The sequence below is a fragment of the Xenopus laevis genome, chromosome 7S (genome assembly GCF_017654675.1).
Source record: "Xenopus laevis strain J_2021 chromosome 7S, Xenopus_laevis_v10.1, whole genome shotgun sequence".
Taxonomy (NCBI): domain Eukaryota; kingdom Metazoa; phylum Chordata; class Amphibia; order Anura; family Pipidae; genus Xenopus; species Xenopus laevis.
The window spans coordinates 63,010,877-63,025,511 of NC_054384.1; positions in this window are offsets into that span (position 1 = coordinate 63,010,877).

A 14,635-nucleotide genomic window follows, 5' to 3' on the forward strand; every position below is an offset into this window, starting at 1 on the left:
ATAAATAAAGCTAATACTGGAAGATCCAATAATGAAACAATGCTATTAAAAGTATCATGCTAGGTTAAATGTACAGAGCTATGTCTTTTACACTTATATTCCGATCTGTATTTCTTTCTGTATTTGTTCTGTATTTCTTCCTATGAAGGGATCAGTGAGTAATAAAGAAAATCACAAGGTAGTGCAAAAGGGTAATACTTTCATATATGTCAATTTGTTATGATTAAGAATATTAGTCGTCTATTTCAGCATATTGTTTTTTAAAGAAACAGACAAACACATTATTTCATTTGTAGCTTAAAAATGAAACTGCCACTCTGAATGCAAACAAACCCATTGCTCTCTTACATTTCCAGCCACACTAAAAGAAAGGACCATAATGCTTTGCTCTAGGTTGGTGTGTTTTAATTGAACAGTTCAGATTCAATAGTTAATAACATAAATCAAATGTTGACAATGGAACTGGGCAGTCATATCCACTATCAAATTATTTCCTTTTAAATCAGTTGTTTATTTATGTGTGCTCTGTATTTTGTTTGTGATTCCTTGGGGAGATATGTAGTGACAAGAATATTAATGTCTGTGGCTTTCAGTCTATATCCTGTCATTAGTCCTTGCAAACTGATCAGCTTTAAACGTAGCAGGCACCTGCGTTAGTGCTGCTTTTCCTGTTACATAGATGCTTCTGTCACTCCCATTAAAAATGTTGTCAACAAGTGCACGATGTTAACTAAATGTTTACATAGCATAAACAAATGTAACCAAGCAGGACTGTGTTGGAATCTGTTGTATATATTCTGTGTGGTTCCTTGTACAAAATATGCCTTGGGGTATTTCTGCATTCACAAATGTTGTCATCGCATATATACATTATGTGTTTCTGGCTTCAATTCTAGAGCTTAAAGACTTCAAGGCCAACCCAGCTGAAAGCTGATGGTGGTATCTTAACTATCATTAGCGATTTTGCAAAAAGGGCAGATTAAACAAAATGTAATGTCAATGATAATAATACAAAAAAAGAAAGATAATAATTCTCCTCTTAATCTGTACCACCATTTTTGATCTGCTTAATGGAAAACTATACCCCCAAGCAATGTAGATCTCTATAAAAAATCTATTGCATAAAATAGCTCATATGTAAAACCCTGCTTCATGTAAATAAACCATTTTCATAATAATATACTTTTTATATGTAATATGTGCCATTGGGTAATCCTTAATAGAAAAGTGCCATTTGAAGAACTAAGGGCCGGCCCCTGGGATTCTACTATTAATGGGGCACACGAATAAACCATACATGTGAGGTCACAGGAGCCAGTTAAAATTTGCTTCTTTCACTTCTTCCTGTTACAGTTAGAGCTGCAGTATTTCTGAGCAGGTAATGTGGAGGCACCACAGAGAATATCATACAATAGGGGCTTAAGGGAAAAGATGTAAGAAGGCAATATTAACTTAACTATATACTGTACTGCATTTCAGTTTGTAAGATTCTTTAAAGGGGACCCGTCACCCAAAAAATAACATTCCAAATCCTATTTTATCACATTAGTCAAGCAAAATGAACTTTAATTACACTATATAAATTATTTGAATCTTTTTTCCTTCAGTCTGGGAATTCATAATTATAGCAAACAGGAAGCAGCCATTTTGTGGACAGTTTTATTAAGGCAAGCCTTGCATCATCTCAGAATCTTTGTGCACCAGAATGAGGGACCTGATGTCCATTTCCTTGCCCTGGCTACACAATTAAACGGTAAAGAGAACGGGGGAATGTGTGGAGAGCAGTGACATCTAGGAAGTGCTGAGTGGAAAGTGAAAGTAATTGTCTGCCCCGCCTCTATGCCACTGGCATAGAGGAGGGGCAGACAATATTTGATTGACAGCTGAGATTTTTAAATGAGCTTACAACAGCTATGAATGCTTTAATAAAAATAGAAATTGGATTTCATGTTTAATTTGAAAAGGACTTTTATTATACAGATTTTTGTGTCTGGGTGACAGGTCCACTTTAATATGCCCCTTAGTATGATTAAACTATCTGTTGCTTAATTATTCATTTTGGGGTTATAGGTTTCCTTTATTATCTGGGTTTTTCCTAACATCTTATATAGTGCCCGTTGAGCTTGGAAGCAACTAATCTAATTGTATTGAATGTTTAGGGGAATCTGTTATTATTTTTGTACTTGTTTTTCTAGTCTTTTCTAGTCTGTGTCATAGCCTACAGTGCTATGTGGGTGTAAGGGTCTCTGGCAATATTTACAGCATATTGTTATTAATATGACACATACTTATCTCACTATTCTTGCCTTCCTCTTTATCTTCCAGTTTGTTGTGTGGTTGCTAGGGTAAATGGTACCTTAGGAATCGGGTAAGAATTCATATTCTAACCTAGGAAACCTCAAAATGCGAAACATTTTGAAGGAAAAAACTGTAATTGACATCTTAGTACTATCTACATGATAGTAAAATGTAGCTTAAAGGGAAAATAATTATTTTTTTCTAAAATCATACAAGGTAGCCATATGTTGATACAGATTATACCAATATTCTTAGTTATGTCATTCTAATACTCTCACAGTTGACTGGGTGATAGATCAGCAGATCATGCTCTTTGCATGTCAGCAGTAGGGCATTGACCTAACAGAAATGAATGGAAGAGCTCATGACAACAGGGTGTAAAAAAATGTGCAAAATGTGTAATATTTGCAGCCATCTAGATAATGTGCTCTGTACCACCTTCTTTATTGTGGCAGCCATTTCTTTTTGAACCATCCATTTGGTGCCTCCCCATTTTATGAACTATAAAAAGTAAAAGTGAATTTTCCACTGGCACATTCATTGGTCATAACGGCTTCACACTTCAGAGTCAGCTCCTGTATTCCCTCTAGCCTCTGTATGGTTCATATAATTTAATGGCCAAGCCCCATCTCAGCAACTTTTCAGAACAAATGTTTCACCCTAAAAAGACTTTATTCCATACACATGGCTCAGACCTTGGACATCAGCGCTAGTTCAGGTGCCACTGACCTTTTCAAGTTTGCTGTTTCAAGGCACAGTTTGTTCAATATATTTATTAAAGGGTTTTTAAACATAAATATGTTATTTTTTTCCCTATCAGCTATAGCTTTATAGTAGATGAAAGTTTCAGGCTCCTCTAAATCATTTTATAGAAAACCTTTTGATTACTAAGTAAAACTACTACATGAGTACATGAGTATTTGCATATAAATGAAACATAAAATGGTCAAAAAAGTAGATTTGTCTACCTGTAGAAATTGCTGAAGATGAAAAAGAACAGGCTTATATTTTAATCGAGTAGAGCAAGAAAAGAAAAAACAGCAGGAAAAAGAACTTAGAAAGGGTGTTTACAATCAATCACAAAATCATGTCAGCTCAATGGGCATTTCTTCTAACACAAACAAACATTAACTGGAAACAAGAGCTGGTTGCGCCAATGCTTTTCCTGTCTTCACATCTACAACAAATGAATGGAAGAGAACAAACAAACAATGATTTATAGCTGCATTACAAATTACGAATATATCAGTGCAAGCAAAATTCTTGAAAAAAAGTTTATAGATAAATAAAGTTTTTCCATTTCTCTTCGTTAAAATAATGTTTCTGTTACAGTATGTGCATCAGTTTGAACAAAATAATGATTTTTGTCAGAATCAATAGACAGCTTATATTAGATGTGACATTAGTTATTCAAGAAACAGTTTCATGATTGTCATATGACATGACACAGCTTTATGGGCTTTGTGTTATATAATAAGACCAGACATTTTGATTTGATTGTATAGGATTAATATACAGAACAATTTTGTTACAGCTGCTGAAAGACTCTTGACTCTTTCCTTGCCTTCTACAGCTTATGTTGATTATCAGTATGCTAGCCAAATAGCTTTCACACAACTGTAAATCCGCATGCCATTTATATAATGGTAGAGATTTATTCATGAAGAGACATGTTCAGTGCAGTTGCAGTAGGGCAAGGCAGTTATGTAGGGGTATGACCACTAAAACTACTGTGAATATAAATGCTTAGGTATAAAATAAAAAGCATCTTTACTTCTAAAATGTTTATTTGTGCCTGGCACCCAAGGATGCCTATACTAACTCTTTTATTAAAATATTGTAATATTCCACTTATGCAGTCAGGAGGTTTTGGGAGGGGATAAGGGTGACTAAATAATTATGCAAAAAACAGGAATTTTTAAAACTCATTTGATCTCTTTAGGCAAAATGAATTTAGCAGGCAGCTTGTAATCGTAGGAAACATTTCAAAAGCAATTATTACTGGTAATATCAGTACATCATTGTTTTAACATATTAATCCACTTGAAATGTAATTTGAAAATTTGAATTATGTAGACAAATACAAAGGGAAACTAATCACGTGGAGGGTTATTGGACTTAATTATTCTGAGCTACTATACTCCTGGAACAAAATATGGCCAATTACCTCCCATAAGATGGGGAATGTATATCTACACCTACAATGGATACTAAGGTTCGAATGGTAAATTCAAATTTTCGACATTTTATTGGGACAAAACTCACAATTTCGAGTTGAAGACCACCATCTTGAATTTGAATTCGAATGTGAGATTTATCACACTCTGCAAACAGTTCTAATTTGATAATTTGCCACCTAAAACCTGCCAAATTCATGTAGAAGTCAATGGCAGAGGTTGGTTGAACCATTTGAAGATGTTAATAGCCTTCCTGACATTCAAGTTTTTTTTGGGCGGAAAACTTGATTTGAATTTAATTCAGATTTTCTGGTTGTTCCTATTCGATCGAATGTTAGACAAGTTTTTTTTTTTCAAAAAACCTCCTATTTGAGTTGTGAGTACATTTGAATTTCTTAGAGTTAAAAAAAATTCATATAACTTCAGAATTCGACCTTTGATAAATAACCCCCTAATTCTTATGAGAAGGACCACACAGTAGCTGTCTCCCAACTTAACTCTGTCTGATGTAGCTCTGGCAACAAGCACACTGTATTGAGTCTGGTTATCAAGCATTACTCTTCTATCTTCTATATCTATACTTTTTTATGAGCCCATGGCATTACCAATGAATTCAAGATAATTTCAAATGTGGTTGGTCACATTAGACAGAAAAGCTTAATTCCTTTGACTTTTTGTTTGGGTTTGGGTTTGCCAGGTTACAACAACTAGATTATACAAATGTTCACATGCATTATTCTAGTTAATGTCTATATTTTAGGAACAAGTGCAGTCACAAAGTATGTGATGTCCATGGAAAAATCATGAAAACATAAATAAAGTATCACAAATGCCATTGAAAAGCTAGTAGTATAACAGTTAAGCACAAACCCTGACATGGATTCTAACTGCACACTTGTTATCAATATAAACACCATAACTGAGGAGCTAATGCTCTTGTCTTCAAAGGAACTTGCACTTTTATCATGCTATTAGGAAAATCTAAGCAGAATCATATGAGGCAAGACAGAAGACTATATAAAAAAATAACACTACCAAGCTCTCATTTTACATAATTAGACTGTTAATATCACACATGCGTGTGCTGGGTTATAATAAACTTCATTTTTCCCTAGAGCAACATATTAGTCCAGTGTGTGATTAGTCTAAACTACATGCACAGTTACATAAACTGGAGAAACTAATTGGAGCAAATTTGCTAAAAGGAGAAGTGACCAGCGTGACGTCATTCAGGCACTTTGCCGATTTAAAATTCGCTAGTGAAAGAGACAGACGCTAGCGATCATTCCTACTCTATCGGCAGGCAAATTTTCAATCTGGCGAATGGACTTAATGCCGCAAATTCACTAAGATCAGGATTTTAGTGAACGTTACCTATTTCGCCAGAGTTGCCTTCGCCAGCTCAGACCAGACGAAGCGCAATGGAGTGCATAGGAATTCCTCGATTTTTAGTGGAAAAAAAAAGCGCTGGCGTCTTTTCCTCTTTTCAGAGTGATAGCTTGCAAAAGTCTGTAAAAAACTGTACAGTGGGCTGATGTGGAGGGCATTAAAACAACTATATTTTCTATATCAAGATTCCCTGGACTTGTGTGAGAACGTACGCATGCGTCCTGTTCGGCGGGGGCGCGTTAATGCGCGTCGGCGTCTGACGCGGGACGCTGGCGTCGGTCGCGGGCGCGGAGGCGACGGTCGCGGGCGCAAGGACGTAGGCGGAAACGCCTGTGACGGACGTGCTGCGTCAGTTCCGCGACGTCAGCGTAAGGACGCCAGTTTGGCGCCAAAGTATCTGTATTTAAACCCAAATCAGTCTAAGATGCATTGCCTGGTTATTAGGTTGTTTGAACTGAAACCCTAGCGTCTTGAACTTTTGGATTTCTGATTATCGACCCTTGCCTGTACCCGGATTTGATTACTGCCGCCTGTCTCGACCTTCTTGCCTGTCTCATCGTTTACGAATCTTGCTGCCTGCCTTTTGACCTCGGACCTCCTGACTACGACTTTGCCTAATCCCTTGTACTTCGCTTATCGTCTCACTGGCTACTCTCCACAACCCTGCTCCCTGTTCCACTCCAGGTGGGTAGCGGTTGTGTGAGGCGCTTGTTGGTTCATTATCTTCTGCTCCAGCTCCTTCTACGACTGGATTATACTGGTAAATCTTGACAGACTTGTGTAATTTAATGTATTTGCTGCAACATATACGTCCATGTAACTTCATCATTTCCTGGCATATGCAAATTCGGCAACGCTAGCGCATCTTCGCTTTGATTGCCGAAATAACGCTAGTGAAAATCCGCCACCGTTCGGTGCCCTGGACGCAACTTCACTTTTTAGTTTAGCGTTGTCCTAGCAAATTTATACCTGGCTAAGTGTTGAGATGGCTGTGAAGCCATCACTGGCGAATTTTCGCCAGTTAGGGAATTTGCCCCATTTAGTGGAGCCACTAAAAATATTAGCTTATACTGTACAGTGGGCAGGGGACACAACAAGAGATAAGACTCTTCCCTGTGATTAGCTTATACAAAATCAAAAAACGTGTTTCATGAATTGGTGGGCAACTGTAGCTTTAAAAAAAAACCAGCAAAGACCTATTTTTTTTTTCACTTAAATACTGTATATGTTTTGAGCTTGATACGCTGCCATTACTGAGAAAGAATTTACTTGATACCTAAAGGCACGTTTTAAATCAGTAACACTTTTGGTACCTCTAAACATGTATGTGTATATACCCAGTAAAAGTCACCTATACAAATTATGTGAATCACAAAAAAAGCTGACAAGAAAGTCATAATGTACATTATACAGTATAATCAAATTACTCATCTTCATCACTTATTTATATAGCTCCAGAAAATTATAAAGTTCCCAATATAATATTATACTAAACAGGGGATTTAATAGATTAAGAATAATGATTTATAGTTATATTATAGTTTTACTGTATATAGTAACTATACAATATGCTGTTTGGTCAGTTGCATTTAATTGTAACACTGTTTCTTACGGTGTTTTTTTTTTAAACTGAGTCGTATTTAGAACATATAGGATCTATTTCTATTCAAAAATCTTTGCCTCTATTCAATAAGATTGGTTTCCACTAAACCAGGGTTAATGTGTCACATAATGCTGTATTATATCATAATTTTATTATGCTGTAAATATATATATATATATGTCATGTGGCTGTTTTTAGAAAGGATAATAACCAATGTTCATGCAATGTTATTGTTGTCCTCTCACATTCCAGTAAAAGAAACAGTTCTTAGTAGAATCAGTATTCTTAGTATGGTGCAAATTATAATATTCAGATTTGTAAACTATCTTACTTACTTTAGTGGGATTTTCTCATACAGGTATTTGGTTTTCTAATCTTTCTTTCTATAATTAAAAATTTAAAATTTTACATGGCTGCCAGGGACAGTGAAGCTCTACAACTATTATAATTTGATTTTTTTTCTACTTACCTTTCTATTCAAATCGTCTCCTATTCATCATTCAGTTTGTATTAATATTGAATATTGTACTGGAAGTTTCTTTAGGTAATGAATTAAGTCCAGTGATGTGTGAGTTTCTCCCATTTTGCTTCGCCGAAAAACATGGGAATTTCCCGCAAAATTCGAGAAACATGGAATATTTTCGAAACACGTTTTTTGACACCGGCGTCAAAATTAATTGGCCAACGCCTGTTAAAGTCAATGGGCACCTTAAATTGTAATTCGCGCCAATTTCGCAAATTCATTCACTGGTGGTGAAAGGCAGAAATTCTCTGCAAATTTGCGTCTGCCAAATAAAATTGCCCATCACTAATTAAGTCAGAATTTATTTTAGTTTATTAATTTTTTACTTAAAGCACTTGCACTTTATAATCCAGTTGAGATTGAACTTGATGGGATCATTTTCAGAATTGTCACAGCAGAGTGAACTTTATTTACGCTGCACTTATTACTATAGTTGTAAACTCAAGGTTGGCAAGGAATTATATAATAATTAGAATACAGTATTGTATTTCAATTTTACTAGTTAAACAAACTTGCACTTTAGACCACAATACGGAGCATTCCATAGGGCTTCTTTTTTATCCACTTAAAATCCAATGTGCTTCCTCAATCCTCTGAAAGTGGTATGCAAGCATCGCTGCTGGGTTATATACTTTTAATTCATTATGTTATAGGCCGAAGCATGGTGCTGGAAAGAGCTGAACAGCACCACAGTGAAAAAAAACAGCTGAAGAGCAGCATGGGGCACCCATGGGTGTGGGGCCTGTTCGGTGCCAATCAGCCTAGGGCCAGCACTGAACCCCGACTTGGGTAGTTGGATAACTAGGACCTTAGCAACCAGATAGCCCTTTACATTTCAAACTCAAGAGGTAAATAGCAAAATGCTAAATAATCAATAAATCACAAAAATATAAAAAATGCCACTGTCTACATCATACTGAAAGCAATTTATAATGTTTATACCCATATTATAAAGAAATTTATAATGCTTATACTCATATTATCATTCTTCCCAAAATGCGACTTTTTCTCAGAATACTAAATACCTACCATATAAACTAAACATATACAACAAACATTTTCCAAATCAACAGCATTACTTTTGCCTTTGAAGATGCTTTTATTATGAACCCTTGGCAGTGCTCACATGCCTTCAAAGGAATTTAATATACTGTATGGCCATATTAGAGAGAAAAGCAAAAACTCATATGACTTTATGTTTGGATTTTGCCAGGTTACAACTGTGATAGATTATACAAATGTTCACTCGCTTTATTCTAGATCAGGGGTCCCCAACCTTTTTCACTCGTGAGCAACATTCAGATGTAAAAAGAGTTGGGGAGCAACACAAGCATGAAAAATCTTCCTGGGTGGTGCCAATAAGAGATGTGATTGGCTATAAGTAGCCCCTATGTGGACTGGCAGCCTATTGGAGGTTCTGTTTCGCAGTGCATCTGGTTTTTATGCAGCCAAATCTTGTCTTCAAGCCTGGAATTCAAAAATAAGCACCTGCTTTGAGGCCACTGGGAGCAACATCCAAGAGGTTGGGGAGCAACATGTTGCTCACGAGCTACTGGTTGGGGACCACTGTTCTAGATCATGGCCATATTTTAGGAGCATGTGCAGGCACCAAGTATAAAGAGCCCCACGGGAATGTAACAAAAACATTATAAAATATCATTAAAGGGAATGTTGAACCAAAAATAATTTTTACCAATAAATGAGAACATAATTCTAAGCAGCTTTGCAATATAGATTCATTACAAATGTTCTTTGGTTTTTAAGTTATTTTTGAATTGCTATTGAAAACAGTGTTTTGTAGTTTTCTATTCTCTGCCCAATACCTCAGACTCTTGAAATAATTTAACACAAAACAATCAGGAGTTAAGCAAATTATGCTTCCAATAGCCATTGTTTTTACAAATAACTAAAAAATGGACTGAAATGTATATTGTAAAGTTTTATAATTATGTTCTCTTTTATTAGGCACATTTTTATTTTGTGGTTCGCTTGTCCTTTAATGCCACTATTGTGCTGTTTCTTTTATAATAAAGGAATATTTTGTAAACTGCTGATTATGTCTCATCTAATGTGTCAACTCTGACACTGGTTAGCAACAATCTAACTGACTAGTAGGGGGAACACACCAGGTAACCATATAGGCATGCTTCCTAATGATTGTGTAAGTTTTAACGTAACTTTATTCAACTTTCGTGACATGATTGGGCCCAATTCCTAGGCTGATTTCCCTGGGCCTTGAACAACAGTAGCCCTCTCCCCTTCCTGATGGGTAGGGGAGAGGTGGTTAGAGTATTTTTACCAATGCTACAGTTGCAAATGCTACAGTGCTGGGGAGCACACAATTCCCATTGTTGACCAGTATATGGAAGATTAGCAACTGTAGCATTAGCTGGTGCAAGATTACAAAATTCTAATGTGCAGCTTCCACTGGATCAAGGGAGCCCTCTGCCCAAAGTGCCCAATGCTTGCCATAAGCTTCTTGTACTCCCCAGCTTGAGAATTCTGAATGGCACACTTTCAAAGGGGTTATATATTTACCCAATATTAGACATATTAAACAATACTGTTTATAACCATTTTTTCCATGTATCATACTTGTAATAATGACAATAATAGTATGGAAATGAGAATTAGTGCTTTTTATTATGTCAGAAAATATGCAGACTATATGAATACATAAATTCGTCTTTTATTGCACCCCTTCAAATAAAGGCTAAAATGAAAATACATTGGCTATAATCTTTAGGCGTAAGGCTATGTATTGATCTACTTCTGAAATAAAGTTTTCAGTTCTTTTCCAAGCCTGTCTGTGGAATCTGAGAGTGCCTTCCATTCACTTTTTGGTTGAATACCAACTCCCTGAGTTGTAGGTCAGGGGAATGTGCACCCAGACCCCACGTTTATACTGGTGAGATTATAAACGTATTGGCAACGCACCGGTAATGTCTTTCTTTCTAAATTAAATCTATATCTTTAGCAATATGTCTACATATATTTTGCTATCAAGAAACCAGTAAAATAATTCATCATATACTGTATATAGTTAATTGTGAGTCCTATTAGACAGGTGATGAGTGTAAATAGTGTGCTCTCAGGAGCAAAAGCAAATTAGAAACTCTGCTCTTATGTTCTTTATATATTGGTAAAAAGTCTATTCCTGTTCCAGGCCTTTCAGTGTTTATGGTAGCATTGGTAACGTTGTTAATGCTTTGTTGAATAAGATTCAAGAGCTTAAACATGTCTCACGCTATCATGGTGGCTCCTTAAAAACATTTATACAATTTCTTCAACTGAACATATACGAAAGGTTAAACAAGTGTGTTAGTGAATGCTCTGCTGCACAATGCATTTAAGGGTAAAATGCTTCTGTAGCTCAGAAAACAATTTAATGGCACTGTGAAATTCTAAAGTTTGGTCCAAGGACAAAGGGCTTCCAGTCATTATTTGCTACGAGGTCTGTTTAGCAGAACAGTAACCAAAAGCCTGTATCCCACATCGATACCCAGTGGATACATATCCAGTGACCATGCAGACAGAAAGGTCATTGGAGCTCATATCTGTCTTCTATCATATAATGTTTCCAATCCATTTAAAGATATTTTATGCTGCAAGACAAGCATTTATTGGGTCTGTATTTGGAGATTTTTGCTGGGAAAATACAAGAAAGGAAACAGGTCATTCTTATCTGCCAGTCTGAAAAGGTCATGAAATAAAGGGAGTTCAAGCGTAAATGTGGATGTTTTGTCAGCTCCTAAGTGGTCCCAGATCACAGACTAAGAAGGGAAGCAGACGATTATGCCTCTTTTCAATGCCCCCTCCTTTACTTGATTGTTTTAAAATTTGCACTGAAAGTTATAGCTCAAATAGAATGTAGCTCAATGGCAAACTCACATTTTACACAATTCATTATTTTATGACATGCCATGAATGTGATGCAATATTTTGTTTGAACAATTTGCTAATTCCTACTATAGTATTTAGAAGTGCCTCTTCCGCCGAACAAGAGTAATGTAATCCTTGTAATTTTTTAAATCAATAAGCATTTCTGCACTTGAGCAATTAGACAAAATTGACTCGAGTGTTTTATGGAAACATTGCAGAAATCAAACAACTGAGAAATGCCTCCATGTATTGGATAATATATATCTTCAGATATACAGTATCAGATCATCATACCTGAAATAACTGAAATACTAAAAATTCATCAGCTGCTACTCATTATTCATGGGCTTTATGAGTTTGCACCATTTGCCCTATCCCCTTGAAACGAAGGTCTATTCTTATTCTTAATTCAGATGTGCAGGTTTGCACTTAGTGTGCTTGTATTTGTGTCAAGGCAATAATGACCTCTTAGAACTTTTTCAGATATTTAAAGTAAAAAATAAACCTCAAAATCTTCGTTTTATCAACCATTGAATTCACACCATTAGACCTACAATCCAGGGTTTGGGAAACAAAGTTATTTAGGAATTTATGTCATAATTATGGGAGCTGCAGATTCTGCAACTGCCCTGAGGGCCTTCTCCTGGAGGCCATGCAGAACGTCTGGGTTTCGTTTTGTGCACAAGGTCCCATAGTAATGTTACTTCACAATGCAGAAAATAGGGGAAATCCGGGTTTTGGGACTATTCTGCAGTGCAGTGGGAAGTAGCCACTGGAGAAAAAGCACCATTGTGAAGTACTAATTATTGTGCTAAATAAATCAAAACATGGCTATCTGTCATAGACTGCTTACCATTGACATTAATGGGATAAATTGCTGATCATCCTGTACATATGAATATTGCCAGAAAACACAGAATATTTTTGTCAATTTCCCTGTAACCGCCTACTGAACCAATAAGAGAAATATAGTTTTACATGTGTCCATTAATTTTTCCACTAGACAAATGCAAAATAGAAAAAATGAAAAGTATAGAGCCTTTTCAATCAAAAGACTGTAAAAAATATAGGACGTTTGGTCCAAATAATTGTTTCAGCTATTAGGTCTATTCTTGAATATAAAGGTATAGGATCTGTTATCCAGAAACCATTATCCATTAGCTCCGAATTACAGCAATGCTCCCACAGACTGCATTTTATCCAAATGTTTAAAAAAATACTAATGAAACAGTACCTTATACTTGATCCAGACAAATATATAATTAATTCTCATTGGAAGCAAAACCAGCCTAGTAGGTTTATTTAATGTTTATGTAGACATAAGGTATGAAGACTGACATTACAAAAGAGTTTGTAAAGAGCCCATTTTATTCCATTGTTCCTCCTACTTTAAAAGGTTGTACAAATGTGGGAAAATCCAATCCTTTGGTGTTAGCAATAAATTCATGACTTGGGGTCTACAGAGACTGGTCTGGAGATGAATGACTGTATCAATACACTTATGCTGTCCTCACCTTTTCAAACCTGCTTGATCAATATCTGAATGATATCTTTTGGCCAGATATCAATCAATCAATGGGCATGACATCCCAGGAATCACAAACATTGTCAGATAATCTGGCATCTCGGTCCGGAGGGGCAGAGTAGTCAGTTTCTATCGGCCTGTGTATGACCAATTCAACACTAGGAGGATTCCTAGATTTTGAAAACACACTCAGGCATTAGGCATATTGCAGCATTGGCCCTTTCTGCCCTGTGACATTAATGTACATTTTATTTCCAGTTCCCTCTTATGTAATATAAGGCACACAATACATCCTTCCTGCTGATTGGCTGCTACTGCACCTTATATTACATAGCACCCTAAATGCACACATATAACTGCAGGAATAAGCACATGCTGTACCCGAATGTACCTTTTTAAATATATACACAGAGGGCACGTCATAAAAAGTATTATATTATTCACAGTTTGGTTGAATGACAGAGGTCTGCAAGGGGGATTTATTTAATCACTTTCAGGAATATCACATATGAATCGTGAAAGAGGATTAAAATTAATGATACATTATGTTGTGGCACTCCAGGGAGAAAGGCCTTGGCAATACCCCAAAAAGAAAATGGATTCCTATTATCTTTGTTTGAATTAATAAATGTTTAAACTATTTCAAAAATCCTATTTAGTTAAAAAATAGACCAAATAATTTCCATAGTCCAAGAAAGAAGCAAAACATCATTAAGTTTAATGCACTGATATAAATTAATCATTCAAAGCTATTACGGAAAGGGAGAAGAGAAGTTGTGTACATGGGAGTAATATCTTGATATATATGTATAACAATGTTCCATGTTCCATTCAGGTTGTATATAACGTTTGTGGTTTAAGAGGGTGTCCATCTTTATAAAATTCTGCTGCACAAGACAGTTTCTGCTCTGTTCTAGGGAATTCTTCATTGTATTGCTCTTTAATTTTACTGCAGAATTGTGGGGGGTTTGTTCCTTTTTATTTAATTGAGTTTAAATACTGTTTAGACTGTCCAAAAAAAAAAAAACATAAGGAAAACGCACAAAATCTAAAAGCCACTAACTTATAGGGTTTTTATATAATTTAATTTGATTCCTTGGTTTTTCAAAGAAGGCATCCCAGTTTTAAAGGGAAAACATACCTTCCATTGGAGTGTTGCTCAACCAAGCAAACACTTTCCAAGTCCTATGTTAGTCATCTCATTGGTCTCTAACATACTGTGAGGCAATTTACTGGGG